Consider the following 14,784-nt stretch of genomic DNA (forward strand, 5'->3'; position numbering starts at 1 on the left):
TAAAAAAAAAACAAAAAAACAAACCCATGAAAACAAGAGTTCAGTTTACTGGGCAATCCTTCTATTAAAAAACCTTTGCCTTCCTTTCAGGCTATCAGGGGACTCAGTCCAAATAAAGCTGGAGGATTTGCCAAAAGGCCTCAGGGAAGATTGTGTTCTGTCTATAATTTTGTTGTCAGAATAATACCCGTTGACTTTTTTTTTTTTTTTTTTTTTGGAGGGTTTTGTGGCATGATCGGTTCACACTTGTAAAGGACTTTCAGATCCATGGTGAAATAATGTGCATCCTATACACATGCATGTGCATAGGTATGTGTAAAATGTTAGGCATAATTCTTTTCATTTCCTCCCAGTTCCTGGTTGCTTGAGAAGCATGATCACAGCATCTAAAACTGAAACTAAACCCAGAATAATTTGTTAGATATGCTGGAAGAATTCCATAAACCCTGATAAGAGTTACTGCTTCGTTTTGGAGAAACGTGAATGAAGCCCAAAGTCCAATTGTTCCTCAGGGCAGCTGGACAAGCTGCTGCCAGGGAAGAAGAGCATACAGCCTTTTCTGTCATGGGCTGTGCACAGATGCTGGAACAGGACCAAAAATGTTTCCCTCTAAGTATGTCAATACACTTGTGGTAACAAATGGAAATGGACACTCATGAGATACGTTGCTCTTTATCTGGGCGCAGCACTTTTTTATGATCAGTCCCTCAAACCTCCAGTGGAGCTTTGCTGTGTGCTGTGGTGAACACATTTGCTTGACAACTGCAAGAGAGGGCAGCAAAGTCTGCTTCCAAAGTAAAATGCTGACAGAAAAGCAGTTCATTTAAAATATCTATGAAACTGTGAGGTATTCAGAGCTTCTGATTCACCATAAAAACATTCAGGGCATATCTACTCTGTAGGCCACAGAAGCATAGTGTCACAGGTTGTTTTTCTGTGGTAATAACTGATCCTATTGATGGCTATTTGGGACTTTCCTGTGATGGAGTCATTTAAAATCTGAGTGCCCAGATAATCGTGTTCAGATCTGACACAGACTGTTTTAGCCATCCAAAACAAATGATAGGGTGGGCTTGAACCATTTCTTGTGGCCAGAAGACTCTGAACTGATTTTGACTCAGTACAGGTGTTGAAATCACTACAGGATTATCCCTGGAGGTGGGTAATCCTTTAAAGGTTCAGAGCTTTGGTTTAGATAAAAATCTAAACATTTGGATGTTTATCTGAAACCTTATCGCAGTCATCTAAACTCCTAGAGGCTGAACACCCATCAGTTGCACATCTACAAGTAAAAGAGTAATAGGGCCTCTTGTTTCTACAGATTTAAAGCCTGATCTGACATTTCTGAATAAACAAAACCTCACATTGATATCAACTCACTTTTGAGTTGGGGTACTGGGAACAGGAAGTTCCCTTGCAGCTAAAGGTGATCACAACATTATCTGATGATGGGGAGGGGGGAAGAAAAGTTTGGATTGCAAAATATAGTTTTGGGTTTTTTTTCCATAAAAGTAATTAATAGCATTTTTTTTTTTTCAGTGAAAACCTCTACACTTGAAAATTGCCAAAGGATATTTGATTGAAAATCAAAATATTTCATCCGTTTCTTTTCTCACCCAGAGAAAAGGGATCTTGATAATTAAATGCTATGATTTTAAATCCCTACTGGCATTTTAACTTAGGTTTCTTTCTCTAGTTGCTCTTTACACCCTTGGATGCCATATGACTGCTACTGAGGCACTGTGCTGTGGTACCTCACAGGAGACATAAGAAAGATTGGTAGCATGAAACACACACACACTGTGGCTCACAGCACCAAATTATATCACTGTAGAGATATTTTGCTTTTCTACTATGGTACCTCAGATTTTCCAATTTTTCACCAAACATTTTGCTGGTTTCTGGCATTTTAATGAACATAACTTTACCAGCTGGTGAAAAGTTAACCTGTGGCTATCAAAATGTGGGTTAGTATAATAGTCTGATGGGGGGAGAGGAATTAGTTCTATCCTTCTCAGTCATTCTCATAGTAAATGGTCTGGTTACTTGTTCTGCTGTGGGATGTGCCCCAGGCTGTTGGGGTGTACATAGGAAGGAACTGGGCACACCTTGGATACCGAGTGTGCCCAGACCCACTTCACAGTATTATGACCATTTCTTTCTTCCCAAGGCTTGCCGAAACCAGAAGCAGTGGTAGCTGCCAGTTCCCACACCTACAAGGAAAGAAAAGCTGCTGCAAAGGAATAAGTAGAGGAAAAAGAGGGGCAATTCAGCAAGTGAGACAGTAGCGGGAAACACAGTAAGTATGGGTTCAGTTCCTGGCACCACCATAACATCGCTCCTTCACCTTAGACCTTTAGTCTTTGTGGTTTTCCTGTAGACTGTAGAGGCTAGCACTCTCTTATCCTAAGGGGCATTTCAAGGATAAACACTAACAACCCCCCCCCGCCCATTCACCACCCACCCCCCACTCCCACCCACCTCCTCCGATTACTCAATTTAATACAGTAACAGAAGCTACAGGTGCACAGGAGACAGACAAAAAACTGGACTGCACTACTGCTTGGCAAACATATACTAGCACTTTATCAAGGCCTGGGCCACATGTCTCTACCGCTGTTTGCAAGCTGAGCCTTTTCCATGTTTCTGTCATATTAATATAATGAAGAATTAGCATTATTTTGCAGCATTTTAGAGGCTGGGAAGAGAATTCAAACACATTCCCCTTCCTTTTCCCACCAACATGCCAGTTACATTCCCAAGTTCACAGGGCAATTCTATCCATTCCTACACCTTTGGGACCTTGTGCATAGCTGCTATACTGCTTTTGTAACAACACTCTTGCCATGGGAATAAAAAAAATGCACTTATTTGTTTTGGCACTATCAGTAGGGCCACAAGATTAATGGCCATTAATTTAAAAGATGTTAATAGAGGACTCTGATAATGGCAATTTAAATTTGATATCTGGACACAAAATGCTATTCAGAGTTTCACAGAGTAATTGTTTTCCCCTGTCCGTGGTACAGTTGTCTCTTTTTGGCAGTGAAAAGTACTTGTTTGAAAAGGGATGGAATGATTTACTCCAAATTATTATATTCTGTGGCTCAGGAGAATCATAATTCCACTTTCATGACAGAAAATTATTGTCATTCTCACAGCGTTTTTCAAGCATCATTGTGCTTTTGATAACTTATTCTCTGTTGAGCCTCCCTATTTAAGTAATATGCTTGTTTTCTCTGGTTAACTCCCCTTTATATCTACAGCTGCTGTTTCTCATCAATGTTTTGTGCTTCAAATAAAAAGGCTAATCTAGCTCATGCAGAAAGACAGTCCTTTTTTTCTGGGTAGCTGTGCTGTCACTAAGCTGATTTCAAGTAGGTCAGGAAAACACAGTATTTTATAAAAGACATTTGTTGCTGGGTTATGTCGTTTCTGAGCATTACTCTGAAAATCCTGCCCCCTTGCAGCAGCTACCCAGAAAACGGGGCCTTACTTCCAGAATTGCAGAGGAGGGTTTTGTTGCAGGGGGTGGAGAGGGAAAAAGAATGATGCGAGACAAAACACATCTCGGTGACTCACGAATCAAACGCAAGGTGGGATTTGCCCACCCGCTCCCCAGCGAGCCCTGGTTTCTCCCAGCAGTGCTTGTGTGATGCAGCGAGCAGGAGCGTGCACCACCCCTGAGAGGCATGCATTCCTCAACTGCAAGCACAACTTAACTGCGCTCCCTCTCTCTCCCTTCATTCTCTCACCCGCAGTGCTCTGGGGGAAATTCTTGCAGAATGCTTTCTGTTATTCACTTAATCCTCTCTCATGTTTAAATTCTATTAAACTGGGAATTATGAAAGCTTCCAATGATTTATTAATCAAGAATTGTTTTTTGTGGAGCTGCTCATTACTTGCAGAGAGGATTCTCCAGTCTTGTCAACACCTGGATTTTTTGGCTGAGGTTTCCCAGCACTGTGGTGTCAATGGGTCTTGCCCAGCTTGTGCATCACCACAGAAGTGCTGAGTCAGTTCCAGCCAGGTTTCAGACACCCAGATCTATAAAAGACAATTTAATTGCACTTATCTCAGTGAAGGTGTCATCTGAAGCTTACAGTTAGCCAACAGACAGCAAGGAGCATGTACTTGGTTACGAGTAGAAACTGGTCACTCTAAAAGAACAATTCACTAGTAGAGAAGTATTGTTCTAAAGTTGTGTGCTGAGGCCCGTGGTCAGGATTTGGGTTTATTTATTATTTTTCTTACATTCTTGCAGTGGATGTCTAGAGACTTGACTGTGTGAAAATCCCTGAAAACATATGCTTTCAGAAGCCATCTAGGATACATATTGTTGTGCTCCAATTTGCTACAGCTATTTGCACTTACACCTCACCGTCCATATACAAGCAATAAACATGAATACTGAAGATGCCAAACATTTGCAGTGGTTGCCTTCCACAAACAATACTGCCTGCTTAGATACTTCCTACAGATTATTTAAAGATGACACATTTCCTAGTTAACTTTAAAAAGTAACAGTGATTAAATGGCTGGGCTGTAGGTACTTCCCTGATAAGATGCAATGAGAATTGTTAAGCCATGTGTCACGGCAACAAGCATCTTTCTGAGTTACACCCCACCTGATTGAAATCCAAATGACCCAGCTATAAAGCAGAGCATTGGCCATCATTTCACAAGTGGTCAAAGGTTTACTGTGCTAGTAACATTAGTAATAAAGCTGCTTTATCTTTACATTTAAATGGAGCTTGTTTCTATAGTTCATGAGAGAGAAATAAAACATTTTATCTCATGGTGGTAAATGACAGGTAGGTAAAAGACACATTCCCAGGTAGGAAACACATCAGATAGAGGACACCGTGGAGGAAACTGGGAGCACAGGAGGCAAGTGGACAGAACAGTGTCAAGGACAGTGACAGGGAGCTGCCAGTTTGTCTATACATATATACACACACAGCCCATTCTAAATACAGACAAGTTTTCTATCTGTGTTTTAAGCAACAGTGCAATTCATATGCATAGGAATCCCCGCTCAGTGGATGCTATGCAAAATATTCCACCACCCCCCAAAAAACCCAGTATTTTTTTTCTGCTGTGTCAAGACAGGCAAACTGTTCAAAGCAGTTAAGCCAGCAAACACGTCTGCAATGCAGCCCAGCCTAAAGGCAACAACAGGCAAAAGGTTTAATAAGGCTACCCCATCAAGTTTAATTTCAGCCCTTAAAACACTTTGCGTGATTGAACCTTTGGGTGAGACACATGCATTATAGAAGTACATTATTCTTGAAATAGTAAATTCTTTGGTTCAGAAATCCCAAGTTCCTACAGGTCTTTATTTGCAGAAGCCTTGTTCAAGGCTCCCTCCACTATTACAACCCCAGAAATGTGTAAGTGCTTGCCTCTTGGGTCCACACTTGACAGAAGACACAATGGTCAGAGTGCATTTCAGTTGTTTAAAATGCTTTGGTTTTTACTGCTAAAGATATAATCTTGGGGTTTTTTTTACTGACATGGTATCATACATATATACGTACACCAAACGATAGCAGCCAGTGAGCAAGTCCCAACTCAGAAAGCGTATGCTTTAGCAGTGCCAGCTTTAGCTGACAATAACATGCTGTCAGAAAACTGGATCAGCTCTCAGGCTGGATGAAAAATAAGGATTGAATGAAATCCACTGATACTAATTCAGACTCTGTGAACATGAATGTGGAACAAAACATTACATACTGACCTAGGTAACTAGATGGAAAATACAAGGGAAGCGACAAGATGAAGAAGCCATGTATTGTATAGCTCCTGACAGGGAGACTTGTGGAGCACAGTCCTTGGTGTGCTGCAAAATATGGCTTTAGCATCTTAAACCCTCATTTTTCTCATCCCAAAGTTATACATATAAACTGGAATACATGAGCAGAGTACCTTTGTTCTAACTCTGTAGACAGCCTGAAACTACCTGAGAGATGTGAATCTCCTAGCAGGGAGAATCCAGTCTGACCTCCCCAAAAAGACATGTAAGTGGTCAAGTCTATTAATTAAATTTGCTGCTGAGAGCATTAGTATAATAGAACCATGCAGCTGCTGCATTTGTCCCAAAGCCTCAAACTTTAGCAGTGCCCTCAGCTATTCCCTGCACTGCTGCTGCAAAAACCTTTACCTCACTGCCAAAGCGCTTTACAAGGCAACCGTTTGGTGCCAACTGCAGAGTTTGAGATGCTGCTGAGTTTTGCTATGTGAGGGGAGAAGACCACCAGCTGATCTTCCTGCCAAGGCAATGAGCAGACAGGCTACCTGGATTGAAACCAGCCGGTCAGTTGAAAATTTCCCTCCTCCAATTGTGGAGGATCTGATTTGCGGAAAACAGTCTCTACAACTCAGAGATTTATAAAGCAGGTATGTTTACTCCAGCACCAGGGTGCAGGGGATTTCTCCACAAAGCTTGCACCCCTCAGCACATTTTACCAAAAACTATATAGAGTGTGGATATACATATTAATTGGATTACATAACACAAATATCAATATGCATAAGTAAGGCTGGGGCTAGTTCAAATGGCTAGTGTCAACAGTTTATGGTATCACTGCACCTGGGCATTGCCTCCTGGGCATCATCTTCAGGGGTCTTTTGGAGGAAAGCTCGTAGTCTTTCTAACCTTGTACTTTTTCTCAGAGCATGTGCAGATTCTCTTAGCCAATTTCTTGAACAAGAGTGGTTTCAGCCAGTTTGCTCATTCAATCTTATCTAAAAGTACCAGTGTATCAATTTCTACTGTTCATATATGGCTACCTATTCATTAAAAGACTAAACTAGTTACAGCACATCTGCTTTCCAAGGACAAGAAACATTTTTGTCGATAGTAATTCTTAGTAAGGTTTCACAGAAAACTGCTGTGTTTTGATGAACACAGTAGTCTTTGGTAAGCTTCCACAGAACAGTCAGGACAAGCAGGATTATTAAGCAATATTCAGAAATCATTATAAATTGCTATAAATAAATAAGTTGCAAAGCAGGTGATCATTTCCTTGTATCGCATCCGAAGTTGGAGAAACCCCGGGGTGAGGCATAGCCAACTGCTTAGGGATACCTTTGCCTTCCCTCTGCCAGTGGCCAGGTTACCTCACACAGATAGTGCTACAGCTGCCAAACCACCACCATGAACTGGTTGGCTTAGAGCCACTTTGCCAGTTCAAAAGAGAGGTTTTCTGTAGCTCTTGTCCCTGGGGAGATCCGTCCTGGTGCCTGCACCAGTCCCAGGGGACTCAGGGCTCACTGTAAATTAGAAAAGCAAGTGATTTGATTTGCTTTTGGATCACTTGCCACCGGCTGTGAAAAACAAACTACTGTTCAGCTCTTATCTGCCAAACTCTGTATATGTGAATTTTGCTTCCTGTTATTGCAGCAACGGTAGGGATGGAGAAATGCTCTTGATTTCCTTTTTCAGAAGAGTTTTCTTTTCTAAACAATTGGTATTAAACAGAAGAAAACAACCAAGAAACAGCATGCTCATTTCACAAATTTCCAGTAATGTTAGAGCTCTGTACATTGTTTCAGCTCTTGCTGAGATGAAGTTTGATTATATTAATATTAGCCAGCCATTTAATTTGTTTAACTCAGAGGCACTTTCACTACAGGCTTCCTGGATCTTGAGAGACTGAATCTGCTTGCAATAGCAAGGGTGGGCAAAGAGTGTCTGTAGCGTTTTCATCTGGCTTCTGGGAAAATAGGTGTGTATGATCACAATGTGCCTGTTTATGTGTATTTTCCTATGGGTGTGTATTTACCGGCAGAGATGTAGGTGTGTCATTCTCTAGTAGCTCTTGGACCCACTGATCAATCTCAGACAGCCTGATGGAGGGACATAGGTTACAAGGATAACTAAGGTCCTGCAAATGGGACAGTCAAATAGGAGAGACATCTCAGAAAAGGGCTGCTCAAGGAAAAGACTGCAGGGTGAACTCCCTGGAGAATGCACGTGACGGAGCAAGAAAAGCTTCATCTGGGTCCCACTGTGAGTGGTCACAAACCCAGGAACTCACAGGCAGATCCCAGTAACCCCAAAATACTTTCCAGTGTGTTCATGCTCTGCTGTGGCTTGGGGATGGATTGGGATGGAGCTAAATAAACCATTGGTACAATCAACAGTAATGCAGTCAGTATCATACACCTGCTTGCTTGTCCTGATGGTCAGGACGTGGATTACACAGGAGAACATATAACAGTACTGTCCATATAATATCTGATACATGTCCATATGACATAATGGTCAAATAACATAGGTCTGACTGAGGCAGTCATGCTAATTAAAGGGTCCTCAAAACTAATAATTGTGAAGAAGAAGTTCCCAACCTGGTCTTAGATAAATCAGTCTGTGCAATGCACTGGGTGCTCATAGGTTTCTGGTTAACACAACGTGCCTGTTTATACACAAAAGCCCTAAAAAACTTGAGGCATTTCCTTGCCTCAGGAGTTTAATTGGGACAGACTAGATAAGAGACAGTAAAGAAAACACCACCTCCTTGCACAGTGGACACTCTTTGGACGGCCCCCATCTTATGTGTGTCCCAAGACCTCAGAGAGGGGAGTATAACCTCCACATCTTTCCTGTGGTATCCTAATTGCAGCTCAACTTCCTGGCACATGCACTATTACAAGAGTGGAGGATGGAGAACTGGAGATGAGATATGAACATGACCACTGACATCATGCACAAAATGCCTGATCCAGCCCTCTCTTTCCATAATGGAAGCTGGATCAGGTTGCATGAGCCATTTTCTGCAACTACAGGTCAATGAGGGACACAGGCTCCAGAGCAAGGCTGCCCAGCAACAGCCCAATCTTTAAGGCAGTACAAGGAATTATTGGAGAGCTAAGTGACATTGTGATGAAATGGCATAATCATTATCTACTCTACAATAAAACAGCTTTCTCTTCTCATGGAGACCTCATCAGAACTGTAACTTTTTAGTTTAAATCTTATCATAGTGTACAGACAGCTGGTTTATGTTTTGCAGTGTCCATTTCAAGGAATCATTCTCCTCCATTTGTTTCTTGAAAATTAATATCTTGCATCGTGTCTTTCTTTGATGGTTTGTTTTACATTTCAGGAATGCAAAACAATTGCACAATAAATCACTGGAAGAATGTACAACAGGGTTATTTGTCATGGTTATAAATAAATGAACTTTAGCAATAGTTGATAAACAGAAGATTATGGACAATTCAGGCAGGTTCTCAAAAAGATCAGAGCATGACTTTAGCCCTTTAGTAACAAGCTTTATTTTATTGTCCCATAACCCACTGGAAACATTGCAAGAGAGGTGGCCAACTGCCTTTATGAGCTGGCAGCTGGTTGCCAGCAATAGGCTATAGAGGCCTTTATGTTCTTCTACAGGGTGCCTATGCCACTCATTTCTGCCAGGAGTAGATACTCGGCACCTGTGAAAACTTGACCATCTGTGAAAATTGCGAAGGTTCATCCTAAAGATGCTTAGATTTTAGGAATTTAGCCTTAACTATTAAGATTAAATGAGAATCAAATTTGGTTTTATGCCCACTAGAGTCAAGCATGAAAGCAGCTCATTACATGAGAGATTTTAAACTGCAAATCATAATGTCCTCCAGTTCTCAGCCACACTAAGACCAACAATAGGATAAAGCCTTTTTCCCTTTGGCACTACTGAAATTAAATACCCTGCTGAACAGAAATAACATTACACATTTGTTCAAAAGTTTCCTGAACCAAGAACTGAGCAAGAAAGTATATCCAGCTTTCAGTTTGCCAAAGCAACTATTAGAGAGGCTCCAATTTTTATGGACTCTTTCAAAGAGTCACTGCAGTTCACATATCTTTGTAGAAACTGGGCACTTCTCTGGAAATTTCAGTGTCTCTAAAAACCTAGGCAGACTTAGGTTCTCTGGTAATTATAATCCATTTTACTGCTGTATCCACTGACAGAAGTTTAGTTGAAGCTTGCTTAGACCTGTACCTTTGAAAGTCTAGATTTGGACCAGCTCAGCAAGGAAGGAAAAGAGCAAAAGGATAAGCTGAATTTTTAATAGGAAAGTTTATTCCTTAAAAATATATCTCTGAGAACATGTGCATCTTTCTGAATTTAGGGCCAAGACTCAAGAACACAGCAGATTAATCTGATTTCAAAACCAGAAAAAATAATAATATATACACATGCAATGATGGGAGGAGCAGTAATTCTAACAGATATGTCAATCTTTCTGTAGCTTATTTCTGAAGTCTAATTACCAGCAGTTACAAAGTAGCTACCTGTCTGATAATAGGATGAAATTAATTCAGACAAGTCTCTATCCTTCAAGTTAAAGTGCAACAGAAAGCAGAGCGGGAGTGAGGGAAAGTACTTTGATATGCAGGCCTTTGTGTCGGTGGGTTTGCAGTTACAGCTGGACCTAGCATTGCTCTTCAGACACCAATATCCGAATTGCTGTTATCTGCCAAAAATGCTTGTGTGCAGTACACAGCTCTTATTGTCTATTGTTATTATCTATCTAGACATCTATGTTGGGAATAGCTGAAGTGTCCCTCACTTTTCTGTCAGAGGGTGTGGTGAAATGATAGGGCTGGGCTGGTACCAATGCTCGGCTCACAGACGCCTCAGGAGAGGGGATCCACCCCAGCCCACCTCCCCTCCCTGCTCCCTCCTGCTGGCACTGTTTCCTGGCTGATGGGCCGATAAACCAATTCAAGCCAGTAATCCAGCAGGAAACTAACCCAGGAAGGGGGGAGAAACAACCCACGGCCAGTCTAGAGGGCTGAATAAGTCTGTGCAAACAGACACGCACCAGAGCTGGGGCAGCAGAGTGAAACGGCATCACTGGGAGGGATGGGGAGACAGTCCCTGCACTGGCAGCGAGCCACAGTGTTGGTCTCACACTGCTGTCTGACCTCACCCTCAGCTTCTAGGAACAGTAATTTAAAAGTACATTAGGGATGACAGCTTCTTCCTCCAGCCTTCAGTAGTACAGTACGTATGGGTGTCAGTGTACTAAAATACAGGGGGTGCACTGTGCTCCAGGAAAGCATCAGGCTCAGAGCAAGAGATTAGGCTTAAGGAAAGACAAATGAGTTGATGAAACTTGCCAGAAGACAGCACTTTTATATGCATACAAACAACCAAATCCAGACAGCATCAGCTGCTTTCCTCATTCTTTGTTACTGATGTACCAGCACCTTGAAGCAAACAGAGCTGATGGGCTATTTAACAGAATCAGGGATACAAGGGTGAACACTCTATGAAAAGCGCATCAAAAGTGCTTAGGGTCTGGTAGACAGAAGTCAGTGCCAGAAAGAAAGGATGATTGTGCTGGAGGATTAATTTTCTGAACATGAGGGACATTCAGAGACAAATATGCTCCTGAACTTGAGCCACGGTCACTCCTAAAGCCCAGCCAGCAGCACTAGCAGCAAGGCGCTACACCTGCCGCAACACCTCTCTGCTGAGGAGACCCACAAGCCAAAGGCTGTGTGCCTGCTCCCCAGGCCAGCCCTGCACCCACGCTGACCCCAGCGGGAACACGCCACTTCCTGTGGGAGAGATTAGACTGGGCCAAGGTACAGCAGGCACACACAGGTCTTCGGGGAGCTGGCCCAGCTCCAGGCCTGCTGAGCCCCTGGCACCAGGGACTGCAGCATGGGCAGGGGCCAGCCCCACACAGATCCCTGCACAGCCTTGAGCACCCCCAGACGGCCACCAACTCCCTGGTGAAAGTTGCCAAGGGACACTTCTGCATTTGTCCCAACAGGCAAATATGACAACTATCTGCCTAAAGGGGTTTCTGGTTCCTTGACAACATACCAAACAAGAACTGCTCCCACCCTTCTCGGGGGAGATTTGCAAGGCAAGAGACAGCTCGGTGGGGAGGAGATCACCTTGGTGCTGCTGAAACAACACAGGCAGGTGCAGATCATGCTACTGCAGAACACCTGGCAATTGTCAAAACAGCAGAAACTAGTCAATTGGTGTTGATACTTCATTACAGAGCATCTTTTCCTTTATGACTATTAAATCTTTAATCTTTACTAGCACATTTTTTTTCTCCTCGCACATAAACAGCTTTTGGTTCCATGGAATGGAGTGAGGCTCTTTCACAGTCAGCCACAGCTCAGAAGAGCCACAGAGAGGAGAGTAAGCAGTGAGACATCCTCTTGGCTTTGTTGTTCTCATTTTTACTTGATAGACCATGACTTTTCATTACCAGGAGGCTCCAAAAGCCTCCGTGGACAGAAAGGGACAAGCCTGGGAAGCAGGGGGAATTCTCAAGGTGGGGTTCGGGCTACAGATGCTTTTACCCTTCAGATATCGTTAGAGATATCTCATACTGGGTAACCAGAGCCTTCCCCAGGGAAGTGTTGCTCAGTGCAACCCCAGCTTCTTCTTCACCCTACCCTTCCAGCCAGATTGCACAGGATTGCTGGGCTGCTCTGCATGGAGACCTGGTAAACCCAAGGTCAGCTTGTCCCCACTTGGGCAAGCGTTAGATGTTTTGCTGGGCCGCTTTGCATGGAGTAGGGGCTGAGTACTGTCAGCGTGTATATCCCTACAGCAAAGCCGAGCAGTCAACACAGACATACTTGACAGTCACAGACATATATAGATTCAGTTTTGCACCCTGTGCGTTTCCATGCTCTACTGCACACATTCATCATAAACCCTTGGAAAATACTCATCTTCAGGGCTTGTCTTGGAGCTATGGGTCAACACAAAGTGATGAGAAAACAACCCTGTACCTGCAACACCACTGAGGTGATTCTTCTGCTGAGGTGATTCTTCTGCTGAGGTTTGGCCATTGCTCCCAATTACCTCACATGCAGCTTCCTTAACCTGCAGTGCCTCCCCAGATAGCACAGTAATATAGGGCACCTGGGTCTGTACAAGTGTTGCAATTACAGGATATGTGTTCTGTTACTGTATATATTGTTGTAGTGCACGGATATCAATCAGTTGTTCATACCTTAAGAACATCACTAAAAGCAGACCTGAAGGCTCGCCCATCAGTGAGGCCCTATTTCAGCAACCTCAGAGAGATCCACTCCTGGATCCAGCCAGGAAGTGGTCCCTGCACACAACCATCCATACCCAACACAGTGTCCCCTATTTTCCCACAGTATCCTTGCACATTTAGAGCTGTTCAAGTCAGGATAATAAAAATTACAAGAAGAAGGCACAGTTTGTCCCAGAAGACACAGTGAGGGTCTTCTGTGGCAGATCTGTATTACCAGACAAGAGCAGAGCAAACATTCCTAGTGAAAACAAGAAGTCAGACCGACCCTCTGGGTGCACACAAGGTGGCTGGTTTGTATAATTCGTGAAACTCAAGAGAGCTTCAAAATAGGACTAAATTATGTTGGTGTCCTACTGCTATGGGTTTCAAAAACACTACTAAAACCCCATACATAACATTCTTACTCATGTACTCTGCCTTTAAATGGCTAGTTGGGCCCTCTGCATCTCTCTGCTGCTGAAGGTGCCAGAAACCAACCAGCTCATCAGTGCAGGCTTCTAGCCTCCTACATTTGTGTATATTCAGTAAACACAGCTATTGGGATCTGACCAAGCCTTTGTGGTTTCTCCACACAGACTTTGTTGCCTAAAGAGCAAAAGACTTAAAATATGTGACTAATGATGATGTTTTACTGTGTTTGCATGTGCAGGATCTGAAATGTTTCACTGAGCAGACAGGGATTCTCTTTCCCAGTCATGCAAAGCACAAAGTGTGGTAAGGACCTGAGGCATCTCCTGAGCTCTGCTCCAGGAAGGATAACAGCTATGATCCATTGGTGGGGCAGTCTAACAACTATTGGCAAGCAGAGCTCACCCACCTTTAGCCTAGGACAGATGCTTGGGTTTGTTCCAGACTGGAAAGCTCAAGAGATGGGTTTATTCACCCTGTTTGTTAGCTACTACGTCACTGTATGAAGACCAATATTCCTTTGCTCTGTCACACTTTCAATGGCATTGTTATCTTCTGGTTGCACAATAGTCATCTCAACTATCAGACTTACAAAGCAAATGCTCGTAAAATTGAGACTTAAAATGTATACCCTGTAACATTACCAGCCAGTAAAATTTCTGAAAGCAAGCTTGAAAGAAACATAAGTTGGCTAGAACAGTCTGTTTAAAATCCAATTTCAAATGAGTACTCATAGAAAATATTTCATAGTATACGCCCAGATTTTATGACACAACAACAATAATAATAGTAATACCACCTAACTTTCATCAGTAGATCTCAAAAGCACTTTATAAAGAGATTAAGCATCCTTAGAGCATCTACTTTGTGATAGACACTTTTTCAGTATTTAAATTACTGAAACAGATCAAGTGATATTATTAACTAATCACCTGCCAAGCCTTTTACGTCAAGTTGATACCTGGAGCAAAATATTATGCTTAATTTTGGAACAACTGATGGTTGTTCCTAAGCTATGGTTTATCAGGGCAACTGTAAGCATAAACAGTAAACCTGACAGCACAAAGGTTAGTTTTGCACATCCTAATTTCATTTTCACCAGTTGTATACAGCATCTTTTCAGTCATACAGCTGCTGTTGTGCTGAAATCAGTTGAGGTCTAGGGAATGCAGGTGACTTGGGGAAAACAAAACCTTAGTTTTCCAGAGATGACGCAAAACATATCAGAATGGATCAGTCCAGTAATCATAAGTATAAATCAACAAAAAGTGAACACCTCAGACCTGGCAGGGTAAGTAGGACTTCAGAGGATCTGCCAGACAGAGAGAAGAGGGAGAC

At 42.6% G+C, this 14,784-nt stretch overlaps 1 long non-coding RNA gene across 1 annotated transcript in view; it reads left to right on the forward strand.

The window, feature by feature from the left end:
- The first annotated feature begins 216 nt into the window (after positions 1-216).
- Positions 217-14,784, forward strand: part of LOC113477390 — a 39,521-nt gene continuing 24,953 nt past the window's right edge. The window contains exons 1-2 of the long non-coding RNA XR_003397887.1: positions 217-309; positions 2,171-2,299. This is a non-coding gene — a long non-coding RNA (uncharacterized LOC113477390). The remainder of the gene's footprint in view (positions 310-2,170; positions 2,300-14,784) is intronic.

The sequence above is a fragment of the Athene cunicularia genome, assembly GCF_003259725.1.
Source record: "Athene cunicularia isolate RWA chromosome 2 unlocalized genomic scaffold, athCun1 chr2_part1, whole genome shotgun sequence".
NCBI lineage: Eukaryota > Metazoa > Chordata > Aves > Strigiformes > Strigidae > Athene > Athene cunicularia.